The sequence below is a fragment of the Parasteatoda tepidariorum genome, chromosome 10 (genome assembly GCF_982258835.1).
Source record: "Parasteatoda tepidariorum strain Cologne lab strain chromosome 10, Ptep-v5.0, whole genome shotgun sequence".
Classification (NCBI taxonomy): domain Eukaryota; kingdom Metazoa; phylum Arthropoda; class Arachnida; order Araneae; family Theridiidae; genus Parasteatoda; species Parasteatoda tepidariorum.
In genome coordinates, this window is record NC_141764.1 from 5085772 (window position 1) to 5108107 (window position 22336).

At 27.3% G+C, this 22336-nt stretch overlaps 2 protein-coding genes across 3 annotated transcripts in view; one reads left to right on the plus strand and one right to left on the minus strand.

Annotated features, from left to right (window-relative positions):
- Positions 1-22336, minus strand: part of l(2)10685 (5-methylcytosine rRNA methyltransferase l(2)10685) — a 213437-nt gene that overhangs the window by 64532 nt on the left and 126569 nt on the right. The window contains exon 3 of one of the 2 annotated variants that reach the window (XM_071184172.2): positions 15816-15845. The exons of the other annotated variant lie outside the window; for it this stretch is intronic. The gene's annotated coding sequence lies outside the window, so the exon portion shown is untranslated. The remainder of the gene's footprint in view (positions 1-15815; positions 15846-22336) is intronic. 2 annotated transcript variants of the gene reach the window in all.
- Positions 1-22336, plus strand: part of Mid1 (calcium-permeable channel component Mid1) — a 164754-nt gene that overhangs the window by 2361 nt on the left and 140057 nt on the right. The window lies entirely within an intron of this gene.

The following is a 22336-nucleotide window of genomic DNA, read 5'->3' on the forward strand; positions in this document are numbered from 1 at the left end:
CTATTTATCATTTGGCGGATCGTCCATGTTACCACTCTCGTGATGTCTCGGTTGAGTATCGACCGGAATTTTATCTTTCATCTATGGAATAACTTTGCTTCATGGTGGGGTATTCCAAGCCCCTGACATAATAAAAATTCCCCTCCCATCCTATTTTATCCGATCCAGGATTTTCCAGGAAATATTTCCGGAAAAGCGATTCCGGAGAGAAATAATATTCGGATACATTCCGTGTTGTTCGGATATGAAGCTCGGGTCGTTTGAAGGACGAGGCTCCCCTTTCCACTCCCCGAATCTTCTCCTCCCCCTCTACTCCATCTTCTTCCATCCCATCGCCCCCTAAAGTTTTCGGCCCCTGCACACTGGGGCGCCTCCACCCCTCCGCCGGCGCCCCTTCTTTCTCTTGTACTGTCTTTTGGTATGGTTGGGCAGTGAAATAAGACGGTATGGAGCAGAATTAAAGATGGGGAAGAGATGTTCTCGAATAAAAAAAAGAGAACAAAAAAAGAAATAAATGATGGAGTTGTAAGGGGTGGGAGAGGATCAGATAAAGAATTCGATGGAAGCGCCACCCCTGTGTGAATGCGTACGCATCTGGTTCTCTTCTCTGCGACATCAACCCCCTTATAAAGAAAAGAATGGAGCGCTCTTAGCGAAATATTTTACGATAAAAATTACGCATTCCTAGAAAATTCTAAAAACTATCATTTCCTGAACTTGAATAATCTTTTCAGCCCCTAAAAATATCGTTTTCTAAGACTTAAATGCATAGAATCTTTATGTAAACATTTTTTTTTATCAACATAATTTAGAATCAATTTAAATTACAAATTGTTGCAAAATTCAAATTAGTAACAACTAACAATGAATCCAATATAAGCGAATGAAAATCACAACAACTACTTATTAAAATAACATTGCTTTATTTCATAATTTTTTTTTATAAACCTTTAAAAAAATTAATTCTTGGTGACGTATATTTATCACATTGAAATGAATAAAATATATGGAAAATTTTTAAGCAAAACTTTTCTACTGTAAGTTAATCAAATCCTGAATTAAAATCATACATTTTTAAATTTTCATAGATGAGTTGCCTTTGTACAATATCAGAGTTATCTAATGAATAAAGCACTCTTTATTACACTGTGAGTAATAAAATTATCGTTATTAGACTAGAACACAAATATTTACTGTTAGAGGAACAAACTGAAGCTCTTTTAATCATAAGTAAATAAAAATTAAAATTTTATTCATTAAAATCTCCCATAATAAGCCAATCTCTCCTTATTTTAAGATACTATAAGTAATCTCATTTTAGTATAAATAGTTCAAAATCAATTTTTATTATAAGGATTCAAATCGCTTCTATATTCAAGAGAGTAAAACTCTATCTTTTTCATAAGTTAAGCAAAATCAATCTCTAATTTTTCAGATCAATTTCTATTTATTTTAACCAAATAAAAATCTACTTGTACTGTAAGGTAATCAAAATAAAGCTTTACTTAAATTTATGAAATAAAATTCAATCTCTCTTTATTACAAGTTAACCAAAATTAAACTTTATTTAAGTTTAGTAAATCAAAACAAAACACTCTTAATTATAAATGAATCAAAATCACCCTTTATTTAAATTTCGAAAATAAAAACCAATCTCTCTTTATTTGAAGCAATTCAAAATCAATCTACTTATATTTAGTAAATAAAAATCAATCTTTCTTTATTGAATCAATCTTTCTTCTAAAAGAGATGGATTATATAACCTTTATAAAAATTAAGTAGTAAATAAAAAACCTATCTCTCTTTATTATACGTGGATCGAAATAAACCTTTTTTGAATTTGCTGAATAAAATCAATCAGTATTAGAAGTGAATAACAATCAACCTTTACTTAAATTCGATAAATAAAACCCATCTCCCTTTATTAGAAGTGAATCAAAATAAACCTACTTATATTTAGTAAATAAAAACCGATCCGTCTTTATAATAAATGAATCAAAGGTTCTTCTTAAATGGTTGTTGAAATCAATCTCTATTTATTTTTAAGTAAATAAAAATCTATCTAATCATAGTCCACCTTGTTTAAATTTAGTAAACAAAAATGAATGATCAATATGATTGAAATTTATTTGTCTCTATTAAAAATGGATTCTATTTCACTTTATTTTTAAATCGAAAACAATCTCTCCATATTAAATCGAAAACAATCTCTCCATTTTTAAATCGAAAACAATCTCTCCAAAATCTGAAACAATCTCTCCATAAAAGTCAATCATAATTTAAACAACAATATTGAAATTTTGGTTTTTAATAATATTTTAGATACACTTAACCTGATATCGTACAAAATATAAATGAATCAAATTAAATTTTCAAATGCTATCTTTCATTATAAGTGATTAAAGTTAGCACTTACAACTAATTTGAAGTTATTTTAGTTAAACATTGTGAAAATTTAATTAAATTATGTACATTTCTGTTTTTTTTTTCTTTGTGTGATATCTTAGAGAACCGTATAATTATGATACCATATCGGAATCACTGAATCAAAAAAAGTATTTTTAAATTATAAGCTAATCAAAATCTTTAACTGAAGTAACATTTCATAATTTTTCCTTCAATTTTATTTTAATATCAAACCTTTTCACAAAAATAATAGCTTGATTACTTTTGGCATCACACGAATTTGGTATAACAAAAGTAATATGGAAATTTTGAACAATACTTTATGAAAGATACCTGTTATGTCAAATAAAAATTATTTGTAAGTCAATATTTTCTTAATGATCACATGTTTTAGTTTTTTTTTTCGTGATATTCTATCTCTCTAATTATGAAAATTCAATTGCAAGCAAGGGTCAACTTATTGAAATGACATTATAGCATAAAAATGAAGCTATTTATTGATTAAAAAAAACTATTAAAGAAGTAAACATTGAAAATAGTACAATTCAAAATAATGTTTTTGTCAAATGTACAAATAATACTAATTGTTTAAGAAGTTTGTTTTCAGATTTTTTATGGCAGGAGAAAGTATAAACATAAAAATATATACGCATAAAAATAAACATATTGAATTTAATCAACTTTTAATAAACTAAACTGGTAAAAACAGGTTGAAAATGATGCAATTATTTTTGACGTCAAGTTATAACTATAATTTTAGTATTTGTCGTACATTTTTATGTATTCAGAGACGTAATAAAATCAATTTTCATGAATCTATCGATAAAAATTCATTTGATATTTGTCGTAATTGTTTGAAGTTTATTTCAAATATATTCGCATGAAGCTAACGATGCAATGGATATATACTTTTTTTATTTACATACAGCATATAGGGTCGAAAGAAATGTGAAGAATATTTTAAATGTTTTAGAAATTTTAAATACATTAGCATGAAGCTAATAGTATAATGTTAAAAATCTGTTGTTATTTATATCAAAACTTATGCAGAAAATACAGTAAAAGATCTTTTAATGAACTCAAATAAGTTAATTTTAATTATATTTTCCTCTAACTAATATGCAATAAGAAGTATTGTTTAGATCGGCACTTAGACAGAAGACACAAGTTAAAAAAAAACTTTACTATATATTCGAAATTGTTTACAAGCAAATTTAAAACATATTAACACAGAGATGATGAGGATAAAAAATGTACATTTCTTTATTTACAACAGCATTTTATAAGAAAATACAAGTAAAAGAATTTGTAACGTATCCAAACTGTTAAAAAATTTTATTTCAAATATATTTACTTATAATTAAAGATTCAAATGCAGAAGCATTTAATTTAAAGAAAACACTTGTTGTATAATCATAATTGCTTAACAAGCTCATTCAAAATGCATCTACTTACAGTTATATACTGGGGATAAAGAATGTACAATTCCTTATTTATATCGGCAATTAAGTAAATACAAGTAAAAGAAATTTTTAATATAATCCGAATTGATAAAAATCCTATTTTAAATATATTTACATATAATATACAAACGAAGTATAATATGCAAACGGATAATGCAAACAAAGAACTTTTGTTTATGTTGGCACTTAATTAAAAAAAAATATTATTGCATAATCGCAACTGTTTACTAGCTTATTTAAAACGTATTCATATAGACATAATGTTGCTACTTTTATTCAGATAGGAACTTATTAAGCAAATACAAGTAATATAATTTGTACTATAATTCAAGTTTTAAAAATCTCATTTCGAATGAATTCAGTACTCATACTTGAAGGCACTAATGAGGCTTTTTTACTTATGTTGGCACTTAATTTAAAGGAAACAATAGTAGTATAATTGCGATTGCTAACAATTTCATTTAAAGCACATTTATATCGAAATACTGTTGCTAAGAACTTTTATTTCCGTTTATATCGGCACTTATTAAGCAAATACAAGAAAAAGATTATTTGTAATATAATCACAGTCGTTAATAAATGCATTTTAAATATATTTACGTATAACTAATGATGTAAATCATACATTGTTATTGATGTCCATCCTTTTCACAAAAAAAAAATGCAGTATAATCGAAATTATTTGCAAGCATTTTAAAATTATATTTATAAAGAGATTATGATGCCCAGGAATTATTCCTATTTACTTATTCTTATAAACAAAAACAATTAAGTGATGAAAACATGCCAAATAATATCTAAATACAACAATTTTGGCTAAATAATTTATCACAGCACTGAATTATAGAAATAGCTAACTCCTTTGTCAAAAAGTTTTCCCCCAGATTCAAAATGGCTTCATTCCAAAAACTGTGTTTCATATTTAATAGTCGGGTTCGCCAGACTATTAAATGGAGATTTGAGCTTAATTATCTAATCTATTATTCATTTTCTTCAGAAATCTGTTGCTGCTATTTTATCGTTGGTCTTTAGTCTATTTATTTCTTCGTACCTGTTGATTATTTTACATGATTGTAGATTTTATTAAAAAAAAACGTATGTTCGAAGGGAGAGTTCGTATTTCATAAGGAGTGATATTTTTATAATTTATTTAATGCTTTTATTATTTTCAGTAGTGTAAAATTTGGTAATTTGTATTTTTCAGTAAATGTAAGTAATAATTATTCTTCTTTCATTATTAATAATTTTTACGTCATTTAAGAATGTTCGGGTTAAAAATACATGTTTTCATATGTCGTTTCAAAAGATTACACTTGTTAAATTTCATTATTATTTGTTAAATTAAAATAAATTAGGAAGGAATTGGAATAAAAATAACTAATAAAAATAAATGTATATATATTTAAATAAGGTTAAAGTTTTAAAAATATTATTTGGATATGTTTTCAAAAATAAATAAAAATATTTTAGTTTTAATATAATATTTTTCTAAAACTCTAAAACATATAAAGTGAAATCCGAACAAAAAATAGTATGAATTTAAAAAAAAATGCCTGCTATACACATAACTGACATTAATAAATTTTATATTACTTTCAAAAATTCTTATAAATAACACCAATCAAAATTAAGATTATATAATATAAAGTAGTACTTATATTAATTATATAATACTCAACTGGATGTTTATCAGTCGATAATTTCAGACGAAATTGTTTTAGCTTTGATTTAACTTTACAAAATTAACTTTTGTTTCAGAATTTAAGAAAAAAAATTAATAATAAAACAACAATAATTCTTATATTCTAATTAATAAAATTCCTCTATTCTAATGCCAAGCATTTTTTTAAATATATATACACCGAAGAGCCATTACATTATGACCACCCTCCATCTATAACAATGGGCTCGCCCAGGTTTTCATGGGTTCGACAGGATAATGCACCATGTCATAAGGGTCGAATCGTCGAGGACCATTCCAGTGACTTTCAAGTCATCTCTTGGCCCCCAAATTCACCTGACCTTAATCCAATGAAGCATTTGTGGTCCTACTTGGAAAACTAAATTCGTGCTGCCACACTACCCCCTCGCAATGTGAGGGAATTGCAGGACCAGTTGGTGAGTGCTTGGTATCAGATACCTCAGACTAGCTATCAGCAACTTGTGGAATCAATGCCACGGCGGGTGCTAGCAGTTTTGTGGGCTAAAGGTGGTCATAATGTAATGGATCTTCGGTGTATGTATATATATATATATCTACAGTATATTAAAGATATGGAATATCTGATTCATATGGACAGTTGAAAATTTATTAGTCAAATTCTTCTGCAACTAATGGCAATTAATAATTCATCCAGTATCTTCAACAGAAAATAAATTCTTCAATCATCGAACTTTTCGTTTATTTACATAATACCTACGCCCAATGGAACTTGTCTTAAAGATCATCGACTTTCCTTTAGTGTATGCTGCATGTTTTGTCTACGTTCTGAAGGCGATGGATACAACTAGAGAGCTGAGCTTCAAAATTATTCACCCCCCTTGGACTAAAAAGAAAAACTACGTCGGACTCCTGATAGATGTTAAAAAGTTTTGATTTGAAACCCCATCCCTTCCGTTCGGAAAGTTTTGTTTTGCCTCTCCCACTGCTCTGAATTTTATCGTCAATAAATTGTTCTCACCCCACCTCATTCAAGGAGAAATAAGATTCCTTTTAAAGAAGACATTATTAATCAAATTTCATCTGATGTTGTGGTTTTAAAGATGTTTTCTTGGAGTAATTTGAACTTCCCCCCCGTATCCATTATGTTTTGTTTTTTTACAATTCTCATAAAGCAATTTTTTGAATTTTTATTGATAAATAAAAAAGCACTCACGTAAATGAACAAAAATTATAGATTATGATTTTAAATTTTTCTCATACTTGATGTTTCAATTGAAACAATTTTTATACATTGATCGTATTTACCGTTGAAATTTTAATTTCTTTAAATTTTTATCTTAAGTGAATTGATTGTTTTGATTGGCATAAAAAATGTTTTGAGAAATTATTTTCATAATTATTGTTTTATGTGTTTCAGTTTCTATGATTTAGTGATTGGAAGAATTTATATTTTTATTTTACTATAGTGTGTAGGGTCAAGATGAAAATACCATTAAAAAAAATTTTCTCTTCTTAATGCAACTACAATAAATATTGATATTAATATATGAATGCAATTACGGTGTTGCAGAAATTAAATCACCAAATGTTAAAACTAATGCAAATAATTTGGAAAATGAGTAAAATACTTGCTGTCGGAATTTGAATTGAAATGTGAAACCAGACATTAATGCTTTAGTCCAACGTTGGTGATTAGTTCATAGCTCAGACATTTCCATAAATAAACAAAGTTTCTAATTGCTGATTAAAGCTAGGAAAATGATCTAACACAAACTGAAAAGTAATGGTAACTGAATACACTCAAAATATTTACAAAATAAAAATAGAAATAAAAATATTTGAATACCCTGGTTAAGGATTGCAATAAAAATACCAAGAAAGAAAATAAAAGTATAAATAAATAAATATAAAGAAAGTAGAAAGAAAAATAAGAGAGAAAAAGAAAAGAAAAAATGTTACCGAAGGCAAATTTTGGACATAAAGAAGAAAAAAATTCCGGATATTTTGCTATTCAAGTGATAAATATGAATGGTTAATAATAAATGAAGTGAAGTAAAGACAACACTGAAATCTTGGACTTCAGAAAAACAACCACTGTGTCATTATTTTAATTTTATTTTGTTTTTAAACAAGGTAAACAATACTCAAATCTAATTTCAGATTGAAATTTTTTCTGTAAAACTGTTTTTTATATTGTATGTTTTACATTTTAAGTTACACATTTTTAAAAATGATTAAAATTTTTTTTATCATGATTGAAGAGTTAACTTAAATTGCGTTATTATGAAGAATACTTCTTAAAGTGAAAAACCTGTGCTGTGATCTTTAAACAAAAGACTTGGAACTGAAAAAACTGTTGAAAATGAAAATTTTAAATTTGCTAATAATGCTACTACAAATTTTTAAGTGCTTTAAAATTTTTACCATGAGTTCATATGTAAATGTTTTATAATTCATATTACTTTTATATATTGTTAATATTACAAATTTGATTATTTTCATTTTAATATGCTGCTATCAGAGGGAAGATTTTGCAAATAGATATTTTTTAAATTTTTGGATTGTAATTAAACATTTTTGGCGAGGGAGGATGTAACATAAAAAGCCTCAATTAATCTTTTCATGTTATCCTAATTAAATATTCTAATAGAAATGCTTGCTCACACTTTTAAAAGCCACATCCTGTGCTTAAATCTATTTTTGGCTCAAGTATGCATTTAATTAAAAGCAGGACATTTTTCCCTAAAATCTTCGTGGGAATCATTAGACCTATTTGATAAACCAATTATAATTTCTAAGATTTCCCTCTTTTCCCTAAATAGAGACATTTACGGATTTTACTTTGTAAGATTTTCCCTAACATATAACCAAGGAGCACAACTTCTCGTGCACACTTCTTTCATGACTGCTCTGTCTATCAGAGTCTGATTACCGAAAAGACACAGGAAGCAAGTGTTTCCCCTTTTAAATTCTAGGGGGGCCCCCAAATGACTGAAATTAAGGGCCCAATTTCTTATTTTTTGTAACAAAAAAAAATAATTATAATAAAAGTAATAAGAAAAAAAATGACTCCAACAAAAACTCTCGGAAAGAAAAAAAATGGGATGCTTTGTGTTGTTTTGCCGCTAGTAAAAAAATTTTCATAAAAAAAGAGACTAATCTTGCAAAGAACCTTTCGTATAACAACAAGTAATTTTATAATTTAATTTAGTGAAATATTTAAATTTTGTTAACATATGCGCTAGCTACTCCCTCATGTTTTTGTTACTATATATAGTTGGTTACAATACATGTTGGACCCTTCTTTACGTGCTTTATAAAGCACATAAAGAAGGGTCCAACATGATTGCATAGGATCTCTGTATTTCTTTCTAAGGTTCTAATAGTTTTCACATGGTTCTTGTCTCTTTAAAATGTATTGTTTATGGGCGAAAAATATCAAAAGTTTCTTTTGCTCAAGTTAGGGGGGGGCCCAAAATCCTATTATGCTTCCCCTATTTTCAGAGGTTAATCGGGCCCTGCTGTCTATTAATTAATAAATAAATTTTGTACCCTCCTTCCCGGCCTAAGACCTGTCTTAATCCTTCCACTCGGCAACGACGTTATATATATATATATATATATATATATATATATATATATATATATATATATATATATATATATATATATATATATATATATATATATATATATATATATATATATATATATATATGTACAAAAACATACTTACAAAATATATATACATAATATACATACAAAAATGATATAAATTTTTAATTTGATAAATTGAATCCAGAAAATTTTTGAATTCAAATTAGTAAACAAAACTTCCAATATCTAATATATACTTCTAATTCTTTTCATATTTGTAGTAGTCTTTAAAATTGATTTCAATTTAGCTACTGCATGCTCAAGGGAGGAACCAGAAAAGGATGAATTCTTCATCAAAAATGTATGTAATGAAGGGTTCTGAATATCTAAATAATTTGGTAGTTCCTTCTCACGCATGGGACATTTTAGACGACTTTTCTTCACTTAACATTAAAGGTAGCAGCAGGTAGACTTATTACATAGCCGAATGCCCTTTTTTATTGTTGCCATTTTCAATGAAAAAATCATGATATGTTAAATAGTATGTTAACACTTTCTGAAACACATGCTGTCAACATATTTGAGTTTCTATTTTCGTGAATTGAGTTGTCACCCTTTATACAATACCTTTATTTTAACGAATCATTTGAATAAGAAAATATTCGTTGGAATAAAAGTAGATTAAAATGAAGTAGATTGAAATGATTAATTTTGAACTTTTGTTTAGTTATTTAATAACAGTGAGTTGAATTGTTATCCTAATTATACAACAAAGTATGGAATTTCAACGTTAGTTTAATAATTATGTATCTATTATTCAAACTATTTATGTATCTACAATTTGAAATTTTGTTTATATTTAACATTTAAGAATATTAAAATGACTTTAAATACAGACTCATTTTAACATTCATTTACGGAAATTTTAAAACGCTCTTCAGTTTTAACCCACTGCAGGCTTAAAGTTGTATTTTAACTTCCAAAGAAAGTTGGATTTTCTTAAACCGGGTGCATAAATGAGAAGGAAAAAGAGGTAACGTTATTGTAAGCTATTGTACTTTTAAAAAATACCATCTTCTTTTATTAGTACTAAAACAGTTGTCAGTTGTTTTTTTTTTTTTTTTTTTTTTCTTCGTGTATTAACATTTTGTTTGTTTGACTCCTTTTCTTTGAAGTTATAATGTGTTTAATTTTATTATCATTATTCAGAATTTGTGAATGTGATTTAAGTAATAGTAATTTGAAAGTTAATTTAAGTTTTATTAGCGATGCATCGCTTTTTAAAACATGCATTGAAGTATTACACTGAATTTAATTTTAAGCATGTTTCAATTGCACAATAATATAAAAAATTTAAAAATATTGTTCTGATAATACGTAAATATATTGAATATAATACAACAAATACATGAATTAAATTTTAAAATGTGTTTTAATAAACTTTTCATCTGAACGGAATGAAATGAAAACATGTTTTATGTCATTAAACATTAATTGAATTGAAAAATGCGTTTTAATTTTGCATTGATGTGCTAAGATGATACTACGAACTTAACTGAATATTAATATACCGTATATAAAATCTGTTCTAAATTAATATCAAAGTTTTAAACTTAACGTGTTTCATTTAATGAACGTGTTTCTAATTAATGCATTGAATTTTAATCGATTGGTACTTATTTATGCATTATTATTAATGTGGCCTATTAGAATTTATTAAGAGAGTTTAAATTTCTTATTATTATTTGAATGTGTCACAATTTAACAATAATATATTTAATTTGGAAATTATTATGTATTTCCAAAGTAAAAAATTAAAGTATTTTTATACTTTATTAATAGATTGAATTTTAAAACAAGTGTCATATAATTAAGATCTATTTTTATATGTATTTTAATCAATCACTATTTTTAAAACTTAATCACTAGTTTTAAATTCACTATTTTATTCAAGGAAAGCGTGTTCTTTGTTAGTGTAAATTTATTAAATTATGTATGTGTTTAATTGTGAAGAAAAACGAAATTTGATGCAGCTTAATGAATTTAAAAACTATTCAAAATTAACATCAATGCACTGAATTTATATTCGTTATGTTTTTACATTAATTTAATAAATTTGAAACAGTGTTTACCTGTAATATTGTGCATAAGACATAAAAAAAATTTTTATTTAACATTTATTTAAATTAGCATATTGATAAAATTTAATCAAACCTTATGTTTATTTTATATCAACGTAACGCTGCGTTTTAATTTATCAATAATGCTGTCTCATATCTGAATTTAAAATAGTGTTTCATCTTATGCACTGAATTTAAAAACTTATATTGGTTTATGATTTAAATTTTTGATGTTTTAAAAGTAAAATAATGTTTTATTTTATTATGTATTTAGAAATGCATATTGATTTTAGATTGAAAACTCAAATTTGTATCATATTTTGACGATAAATAGTGTATTGCATTTAAATCTGTGTTTACTTTACAACATTGCATTAAATTTTTTAAATTTAATTTAAAAAATTTAATTAATTAATTTTTTAAATTTAAATTAAATTTAATATTATGTATTGAATTTTAGAAAAATTACAATAATTTAAGATTTACTTTTTAATTTTAAATCGCGTTATACTTTAATATGATAAATTTGTTTTTTATGTATGGAACTTATTAACAAGTTTAATGTTAATATAAATAAGTATAATTTTAAGAAAGTAATTTGTTTTGCTCTGACATAGTAAAGGAAAAATATTTTGCTTTATTGATAAACAAAATGTGTATTTTTTATTGAATAATGATCCTATAATACATTAACACAAATATATTCTAATTACAAGTGCTTTAACTTACGTGTATTTATTGAACTTAGAAAACTTATTTTATTTAGCTGACTTTAATATATAAAATTAAAAAGTACGTAATAATTTACTGTTAAAACACTCACAATGAAAAATTTATTCTATTACTTAGTGATGACAAATCATCTTTAAAAACGTAGTTAACTTATCATGAATGCATTGAAAAAGCATTTAACATATTCCATGAAGTACAGTAAAAAATGATGACAACTTTATACCGAAATGGTGAAACACCAAGAATAGCTCCCGGTGTAGTCAAAGACTAAGAATATTACACTTTACACCACTAGGTGGTCTAAATCTGCCAGTTATTTCGTTATTTATGCAACACAAACATTTATAATAAAAACAAGGTCTGATACAAATGTGAGTCAGTGAAATTATTATTATGATACAATTTAAAGGTAACAGTAATTCTTAAAATATGAGAATAATTCTAATTTAGAACAGAGGGAATATGAAGAAAAATTCGAATTAGGCTTAACTGAGGTTTAAAAACTGTCCCAAAAACTATAAAGTAAATTATTAAGAGGTAACAAGTGCGGTCATGGAAATTAAGGCTCAACTATTTCTTAATCAACGGAGGCAATGAGGTCAGTATTGAGCACAATTTACTTCCCAGATAGGCTGGTACCCATCTATTTGAAAATGGTCGGGCTTCAAGTCTTGACTGGGGATCAAACCCCAACTCTTCACAATGACAGCTCAGTGTTTTACCACTGAACCATTACTCTCTTAATATTTGATCCCGTGATCGTAAAAAAACACAGTTCCCAGTAGAGCACCGAAGTCAAGCATCACTGGCTGCGGTCAGTGTGCGGATGGGTGACCACTTTAATCAGCCTGCGTAGGTACCGAGGGTGCACGATATAGAACCTCGTCAAACTGTTCGACCTGTTACTGTTCTGTAAAGTGCTCGACTTCGCGCGCAGGTCTTCGATCTACCTAAGCAGAGGAGTCATCTCCTCTGCAGAGAATCAAAATTGCGATGGCATGTCTTCGGATCATCCTTAGGGATGCTTCCCAGACCGTCGCCAAAAGCCCATTGTGCAGCTCTAGTGCGACGTAAATAAAGTACCTTTGTTGGAAACCATATTTATTTTTTATTATTCCAAGAAATATCATTACGATTAGTAAATAATAAAAAATTAATTTTGAGAGAAACATTTTTGTGTTTGTTAATTAATATTTCATGTTCGCTCAAAAACTGAAAACTTAAATTTTATCAGTAAAAAGCAGTATGTGCTACAATACTTACATTTTTGACAAACCTGCTTAAAGAGTTCAGAAAACATTTTCTTCATTTTAAAAATGAACTATTTAATGTTTACCATATAGTGAAAAATGCTTTACTGTAATAATATCACCACTGGTCGCTAAAAAAATGTCCCAATTTTACCCTATATTTTAATTCCAATTTTCGAACTATTTCGATGTATTTATTTTGCAACCTCTACCTCATTCCACAAATGCATTTGAAGGTTTATCCTGTGAATCAGGGTTTCGAAAATGTTCAACAATTTGATTCTTATGTTCCGCGGTTTATCGTCACCAACAGATGTTTTTGATCAAAGAAATCTCTTTTTCACAGAAATTCTAGAGAAAAGTGAAGCAAATATTTCTTGACTCAGTAGACTGAGGTTGAAGTTATTTAACCTATAACTCAATTTAGAATAGCTTTCAAACAAAAACGAATTTTTATCATTTCTAAGTAACATACAAAATTCTTTGGATAACATACACATTATCTTATATACAGGGTATCTGCTACATTTTAGATTTTCAAATCCATGACTTTCCATGACTAATTTTTCATGAAGAATTTTTCATGACTTAACGAAGTTACCATTTTTTCCGACAAAAACACAGCAATAAATTAAAAAAAATATTGTAATAAAATTAATTGACATGATAGGTAGAACCAAAACTGTTATACTCTGCATCTTCATATTTATAGATTTTAAATTTAAAAAACAGAGTAAAGAAAGAGCTGAAGCAATAAAATAGCTGGAGGGAAAAATACAAAATCAAAAATTTTTCTTCTCTTTTTTTCTGCAGAATTATATTCTAAAGATTATATTCTTGTTCATTGAAAAGAAATATTAGTGATTTTTCTGTTCCCATTTCCAAACATAAAAAAAAAAATTCGCCCAATGACTGGCTTACTTTAGGTAGAATTTTAAATTGATAAAATAAAAAAATAAATAATAAAAAAAGAAAGAATTTTGAAATCACAGAAGTTTAAAAGATAATTCCTTCCTCTAGAAATGATGTTCTTTCTCTCATTTTTTGAAAGATTACCATAATTTTTAAAGAACAGGATAAAAACATTTCATATTTTAGTAACATATGACTGCAGTGGGGATTTTGTTACAAATTCAGATATTCGGAACATCAGAACAATGTGAAATTGGGATGGGGATTCCATTCTAAAAATTAGATTTTTCAGCGACCTAAATCCATGACTTCCCATGATTGTTTCAAAAAAAATAGTTAAAATCATGACATTCATGACAAATTTTATTCAATACAGAAATCCATGACTTTCCAATTGTGCCCTGTATATATAAAAAATCTAAGAATGGTGTGGCAGTTTTCCATTGTTGTCAATGCATTCTCATTGTTAAGGTTGTCCTTGGTATCATTACAAATCACATGGTAGGATCCAGTTTTCCCATATTAATTTTCTTATTGGTTCGGCTGTCATCAGCACAAAATTGATATAAGCCATAAAGTTATCGTTTTCCTATAAATATTTTTGTTTCCCTAATTTAAAGGTTAAAAAAACCTGTACTGTTATCATAACGTTTTCGATTTTGTTTGATTTCTAAATGAAGAGTTTAGGAGGATTGTTTTTTATTATTATTATTGTTAGAATAATGCAAATCGAAGTTACATATTAAGATAAAGTTATTTCTGATCTTATTAACCATTTTACAATTATTTATTTTCACATTAATATACTATTATGAATTATGGTTAAAGAGATTCGTTAAATGATTTAAAACTTAACTTCAAGCATAAAGTGACGAATGCAAGAATTGTACTTAAAATAAATCCGTCCGTTTGGTAAGCAGAAATATTAAATTATAGTTGCACCAAATCTGATATAAAAATATACTTTGAATGTTATTTTAAAATATGATTACTTAGAAAAGGGATTTATGTTCACTTACAGATCTTAATAGTATCATTATTGGAGTATTTGGACGTGGGAAGTTGAAGTGTTCTTTTTTATACATATATTTTCAGTTGAATAATTTCAACTGTTTTATACCAAGAAACAGAAATTATTGCGAATCAATAATCGAGCTTGGCGAGCGTCAGTGAAAAGGGGGCCCTAGTAATAGGAAAAAAAAATTATACTTTTTTGAAAGTGAAATAAGTGCTGTCTCGCTATGTAAATATCAATATAATTTAAAGCACACTAATCATACAAATGCTATTTATACGATGAGTTTTTCTTAAAAATAATTTCATAAATCAACTTATTTTAAAATTTATTATAGGAAATTTTTGAAAAGGAAAACGAAATGTATTCTGATATTTATTTAAAAAGGGTAAAAAGGCCTAGGATTGTTAAAGGACTTTATTAGTCATAAAGAAATATAAATAACTATTCCATATATAATTAATTGACTGTACTATTACTTCATAATTGACAATATTACTTATGAAAAGGCATAAGTTATTAGATTAAAATAAAGCATGTATAACTATTTTAATTATTAAACAGGGTAAAAAGTATTATAAAAAGTATTATTGAATATATCAGTTACGAATAGGCAAAAATGACTAAAAACAATTATAAAATAACATAATATCTTACCTAAATTTCAAAATGGCACAAATGATAATTCTAGACATAAAAAAAACATAAAAGATATTAGCTTTTAAATAGCATAAATGGTAGGTTAGTTTTTGAAAAGCATATACTGAGAAAAAAAAGTATGGTCAAATCTACCAGAATATGGTACGATTTATCGTGCTACTGGCTCTACGAGAACACCAAAAATCTCGATAATTTTTATCGATGTGCCTTGGTAATGATAATGGTAAAAATATGGTTTTATAATATGTGATAAAATTTGGTAATTTTATCAATATGAAATTAAAAGAATTATTTGGTTAAATTTACTTTTCAGTTTTGTATTTTTTCTAAATCTGTAAAATTCATATTTTACAAATTAATCATTTTATGACATTAAAAAAGATAACATATAAATGTTCAAATTTCTTTTTTTCTTGTTTTTTTTGTATCCTAGAAGAATTGCACTCTAAAAATATTTCTTCTACTTCATATCATAATATCTTTACATCAAACCATGCAAATAGTTGCATAGAGAAAAAAATTCTAATAATGTTACAGCGCTGAATGCAATGATATTTACCAAACCAAACCAAAATATACGGTATTTAAAGCGTTTATTTGGTAATTTTTCCGTTCATATAGTAACGATTTAAAGAAAATTCTAGTTTTCGGATTTCTCATTACTATACATTTTGTAAAAAATACGTAACTGAAAAGTAAATTTAACAGAATAAATGGTTTTTATGGCGTGCTCTAAAGTATCATGATAAAATTACTTAGTTTTACTGCGTTTACAGAATTTTATCACTCATTATAATACTATATTTCACTTTTAATTTTACCAAAATCATTATCAAAGCGCTTCTACAAAAGTTACCGAGCTCTTAGTGGCGTTCCCGTACAGCCACGATAAATTTTGCCACATTCTGGTTGTTTTGACCATGCATTTTTTTTCTCAGTGTAATAATAAGGTGTTAAATTTAAAACCACTTCTACTCTGCAGAAATTTCGAACAGAATCTTTATTCGAAGTAAGCCGATACTATATTTTTTGTCAACCATGTCGCCAATATGTTAACAACTAAATAAATTAAACATAGATTTACCTAGAATGCCATAGTACTAATAAAGTAAACATGCAAATGAAAAATAATTCTAAATCTAAATCAAAAGAATTTTTTACCCATTGGCAAAATAAGTCTTGGTTTGGATTTGATGGCGTCCACACTTTTCAGCTGTGTTTAAGAGTAATAGTAAACTGTGCGCATGCGTCGTCATTGCATGCGCTGCTATGGCGACCGCTGAAGTTTTTCTTTTTCTTTTCACTAGCAGGCATTTTTAATGTATTTTACATCATAATAATTTAAAATATTTTTATATTCTTTTTATTATTAACGTATAATGACTGTTAATGACTGTATAATGTTTTATTATTAACGTATGTTTGACGGTGGTTTTAATATAAATATGAATGTTGAAGAATGTTGTTTTTTACAGTAATATTTACTGAAACATCACTGAATCACCGTAATTAAATAAGTATTACTGTAAAAATTATGGTTTAAAATTTAACTGAAAAAATGGATTTTAAGCTAAAATGGGTTTTATGGTTGCTGCCACTGAAGATACCAGTACTTTTTAGCGTAATTTGATCTGAATTTTTTTTAACAGTGAAAAACTTATAAAAGTTAGAGCGTTCTATTTTTTTCTTGAGTTTTGCTTATGGTGAAAATAATAAGAATATCAAATTACACTTTTTTCGAAAACAAAAAAAAAATATTTGTATTGTGAAATAAGATTTTGGACATAGACAAAATACAAAATAAATAAAAAACATATACTCAGTGCTTTATTCTAATCAAAATCTCAAATACTTTAAATGAAATACTCGTTAAATAGTAAACTATAATACATTAAAAAAATGAAACATATTTATCAAGCATTTCGTCGCTAAAGACTAAGGTATGCGTCCCATATTCGCTGTTTATATTCAATATTATAAATCAATAATATATAATTTTACATTAAACAAATGAGAACACTGTATTTCAGTAGACCACGCCCATCCACTACCGATTTAGTGAGTTGATTTAGCTGACCAAGTTGCCACACTCTTAATAAAAACATGACAGACAATCAAGGCTGGGAAAATTACACTTTCTCGCGTATATGTGTCCTTGTTTGCGTGCTAAAATAGCCATGCCATGTCATAGACCATTATCATTGAAAAAGTACCAGGATAATTGGGTTACCTAAGTTTCAAGAATTAGTTAATGAACTGCCCAGTGTATCGTTTAATTACAGGAAAAAGTGAATGAACAGAAGTCTTTATGAAAAGGATATTGAATAGTTAAGACCGATGAATATTAAAAAGGAATAAAACGGTTAGAGCGTAAGAAATAGAAAGTCTGAAATAAGATAAAAGTACTAAGTAGAATTATGAATACTAAATCTTGACTAAATCTGATTAAAATTCATGACATAAAAATTCTTGATTTCTTTTAAAAATGCAAAAAACAGCTTCCACCAGCCATCAAAAATTACCTTAAAATACAGTCCCTGACCAACTTATTAGACGCACTATAAGATTCTATGTAAAATCTTAATTATTAGGTGTTTATTTTTAACGTATTGCATTACTGTTTTTAACCAATTGGATAGAGGAACGTAAGCAAGTGCAAACCGGTTTCACTCACGTAAAAACAATAAAGCTGTATAGTATCAACTTATAGTTAAGATTTTACATAGAATCTAATAGTGCGTTTAATAATTAGGCCAGGAACTGTATATAGAATTTTGTTCCTTCGAATTTCGTTTGAATTTGTATTGATTCAGAAGACAAGTTTTCACTTCCGAAAAGGATAGAAGCGTGTTTAAGAACACATGTCGAGCAAAGGGAGGGTAACGGACGAAAATAGTCAAACCTAAACTGAAGGGGTTAAAAGCGTCTGAAGTTGCTCGACTCTCTGTGGATGTAGCAGATGGTTTTTCTCAAGAGCTTTCTTCATATTTCTAATCTGGTGTGGCGATAAGGGAACATCTGCTACACTTAGTCTTTATTCTTCACCCTCTCATGTAATGGAATAAAAAAAAATTTCTTTTTTTCTTTACCGGAAATTATTCTCTGGACTTCATTTTCTTCCAATTTGGTGTGGGCGTCCAATATTGATATCCCAAATAATTATGTAACACTCTTTTGAGGGTGTTACACTCTTTTTTTTCAGCAATGGAAACTTAAATAATCGAGCTTTTTTTTTTTTGGCAGAAACCCAGTATTATAGCGAAAAGTTTATTAGCAGTGGTGTGTAAACTAACCGAAAAAATACTACTTATTGGTTTGAAAATATTTATTATAAAGACTGAAATATTTACAATATTGTGAATTTATTTTTCGTGCCTGCGTGTTGTTAATTTGAATAAAATAGATATTTATTATAAATAATATTTACTATAATATTTATTATAAATAATATTTATTATAAATAATATTTATTATAATATTTATTATAAATAGTATTTATTATAAATAATATTTATTATAAATAATATTTATTATAATATTTATTGTAAATAATATTTATTATAATATTTCTTTTAAATAATATTTATTATAATATTTACTGTAAATAATATTTATTATAATATTTATTGTAAATAATATTTATTATAATATTTCTTTTAAATAATATTTATTATAATTTTTATTGTAAATAATATTTATTATAATATTTCTTATAAATATTATTTATTATCAATAATATTTATTACAATATTTATAATAAATAATAATTATTATAAAGAGTAAAATATTTAATATTGTGAATTTTTTCTTCGTGTATGCGTGTTTTTAATTTGAATAAAATAGATTGTATTATGGTTTTCTAAAAATAAAAAAAAAAGAACTGTTATAAACATTGGGAATTATTATCAGAGAAAAGAAATCTTTTATTTTTGAATTAAGTTATATTGTTTTTGAATTTATTGAATTGTTCTTTTGGTCTGTTCAACATAATGTTATGGAAAAAAATATATATATTTGTTTAAATTTTTGCAATTTTTTTCTTTGGCATTTTACATAAGTAATTTCATATAAAAAGCCAGAGTCGTGGTGGCTCAGGGAATGGAGAGTTCGTCTTCAAATGAGGTGAACGTCTTCTAATGAATGTATTGGAAAACCAACATGTGCACCATTTTATTGCCGGAAGTGAACTATTTATTATTGAGTTGTGACAGTCGTAACGATGGAACAACGGCAAAACCGTGTGTTTTTTTTTTTCTCACTAAATAATTATTATTTTTTTTAAATAAAATTTAAGCTCTGTTCAAATGTTATTTGAATTTAAGCTTCACAAGACTAAAAAAAAATCATTCAGCATATTATTAGAAGTCGAGACCTGCCTTTTTAGAACTTATGATTATAGTTTAAATGGAGAGTCTGAAAGCTTAGATAATATTAATATTTATGACTTTTTATACTATGATCAGACATTTCAACCTAACGAAACTACATTGATATGTATATAATTATTTTTGTCACAGTGCTCATTAGAAAGTAACTTTTGATCTAATATTCGGATTTTCACACACTAACACTCAAATTGAATGTGGTTCGGGGTTCTTACCTTAAATATGCTAATAAATTGGGGCAGACAATAGTTTAAATTATGAAATCAGATTTAACAACCCAAGTTCAAGGATAAATTTAAAACACATTACTTGTTTGAATATTAATTTATTAAATTGGAAGCCAATGCTTTAACATAGTTCTTTGACTTTTAAATACGTGTTTTTAAGGTATTAAATACCATAAATTCTTGAACAAATTGCATATCTTTTCTAATGCAACTCTTTTTTAATTACTTTTTTTTGGTACAGAGTGCACGAAGGAGTCAAACTGATTGACTGATTTCAAAATTAAAAAATTAAGAAAATTTTTCTAAAATTGACTCGTTAACTAAACTGATTAGAAATTTTTAACCATTTTAATCTTAAAATAGAAGTTGTGATCGCGTCTTATTACGATCACTGGTTACCCATTGTTCAAATGCTTTTTCTTTCCGGATTGACTGCGTTAAGCATTTCAAATCATGGGTTGCAAAAACTGTCTCCATTGATGTTTGTCGTCGGATTGATTTTTCATATCCTTTCTCTGTACGTGTTTCACAAAATACTTTTCCTTCATCAGCATTCATATTTATATTAAAATCACCGTCAAGCCAGTCATTATACGTTAATAATAAAAAGAATATAAAAATACTTTAAACTAGGCGGCTTCGCCCCCTTCTCGCTGGCGCTCGCCAACCCCAGGAACTGCTTTCGCAGTTCATTTCGGATTGCTTCACAATTCGATACTCGCTTTGCTCGCTCATTGGATACGTTCTTAACGTCTAGCTTTTGTATACTTTTTTGAACACTGAAGTTCCGAAAACTTTTCACTGTAGAAAATTCTGAACCTGTGCATTTCAATATTAATTTGAAATTGCAAACAGTTCGCATATTTTTCTTAATCACACTATTCTAAATTTCAGTTGTTGAGAAAAGTAACTGTTGTAAGTTTTGTTTTAAAGTTTTTCCCACCAGTGGGCTAAAACCATGTGTTGTTAAACAATATGAAATAGTACTGAACGCCGGAAGTAAAGCATCGGCCTCGATGAAGATAATTTTATGAGAATTTTTTTGATAATTCGGTGAGAATTCACCCGATTAGACATATGATGCTCACTACGTGCTCTTGCGCGCCGAAGCCTATCAATTAAAACGTATTAGCGTTTAATATAATATAGATAAGCCATATGATGATCACTACGTGCTCTTGCACGCCGAATCCTATCAATTAAAAATGAAAACTGTTGCCAACGCGAGAAAAGAAATATCATCGGTTTTATTGATACATACGTATTAGCGTTTTATATAATAATAGGAGGCATCGCCCCCTACTCGCTGGCGCTCGCCAACCCCCGGAACTGCTTTCGCAGTTCATTTTTGATTGCTTCGCAAACCGATGCTTGCTTTGCTCGCTCATTGGATACGTTCTTAACGTCTAGCTTTTGTATACTTTTTAAACACTGAAGTTCCAAAAACTTTTCACTGTAGAAAATTCTAAACCTGTGCATTTCAATATTAATTTGATATCAATATATTTCAATATATTGGAGCAGCGTCGCCCACGTCACACAACCGCAACCCGTTGTTAGCAGGTACTATAATGTCACATTTTGATTATAGTCTTATGTATTTTTTCCAAGAACTTTGTACAGCATGCAGTGCCATCTGCTGGCAGATGAATTTCAAAATTCGTGAAACCTTTTGTTTTTATTATCCTTTAATTCCGAAATTTTTAATTCCGAAATTAGTCAGTCTTCTGATGGTCTTCCAGTTGGAAGCTTCCCAAGTCATAGTTCTTGATGGTCCCATCAAATTATTTTGATGGTTTCAGTGCGATTGTCCAACATCATTCGATGGTCACCATCATTTTCCCTTTAGCGTTCATGGTATGCCAACAAACTTCCATCATTCCATTATGGAAAATGCTACTTTAAT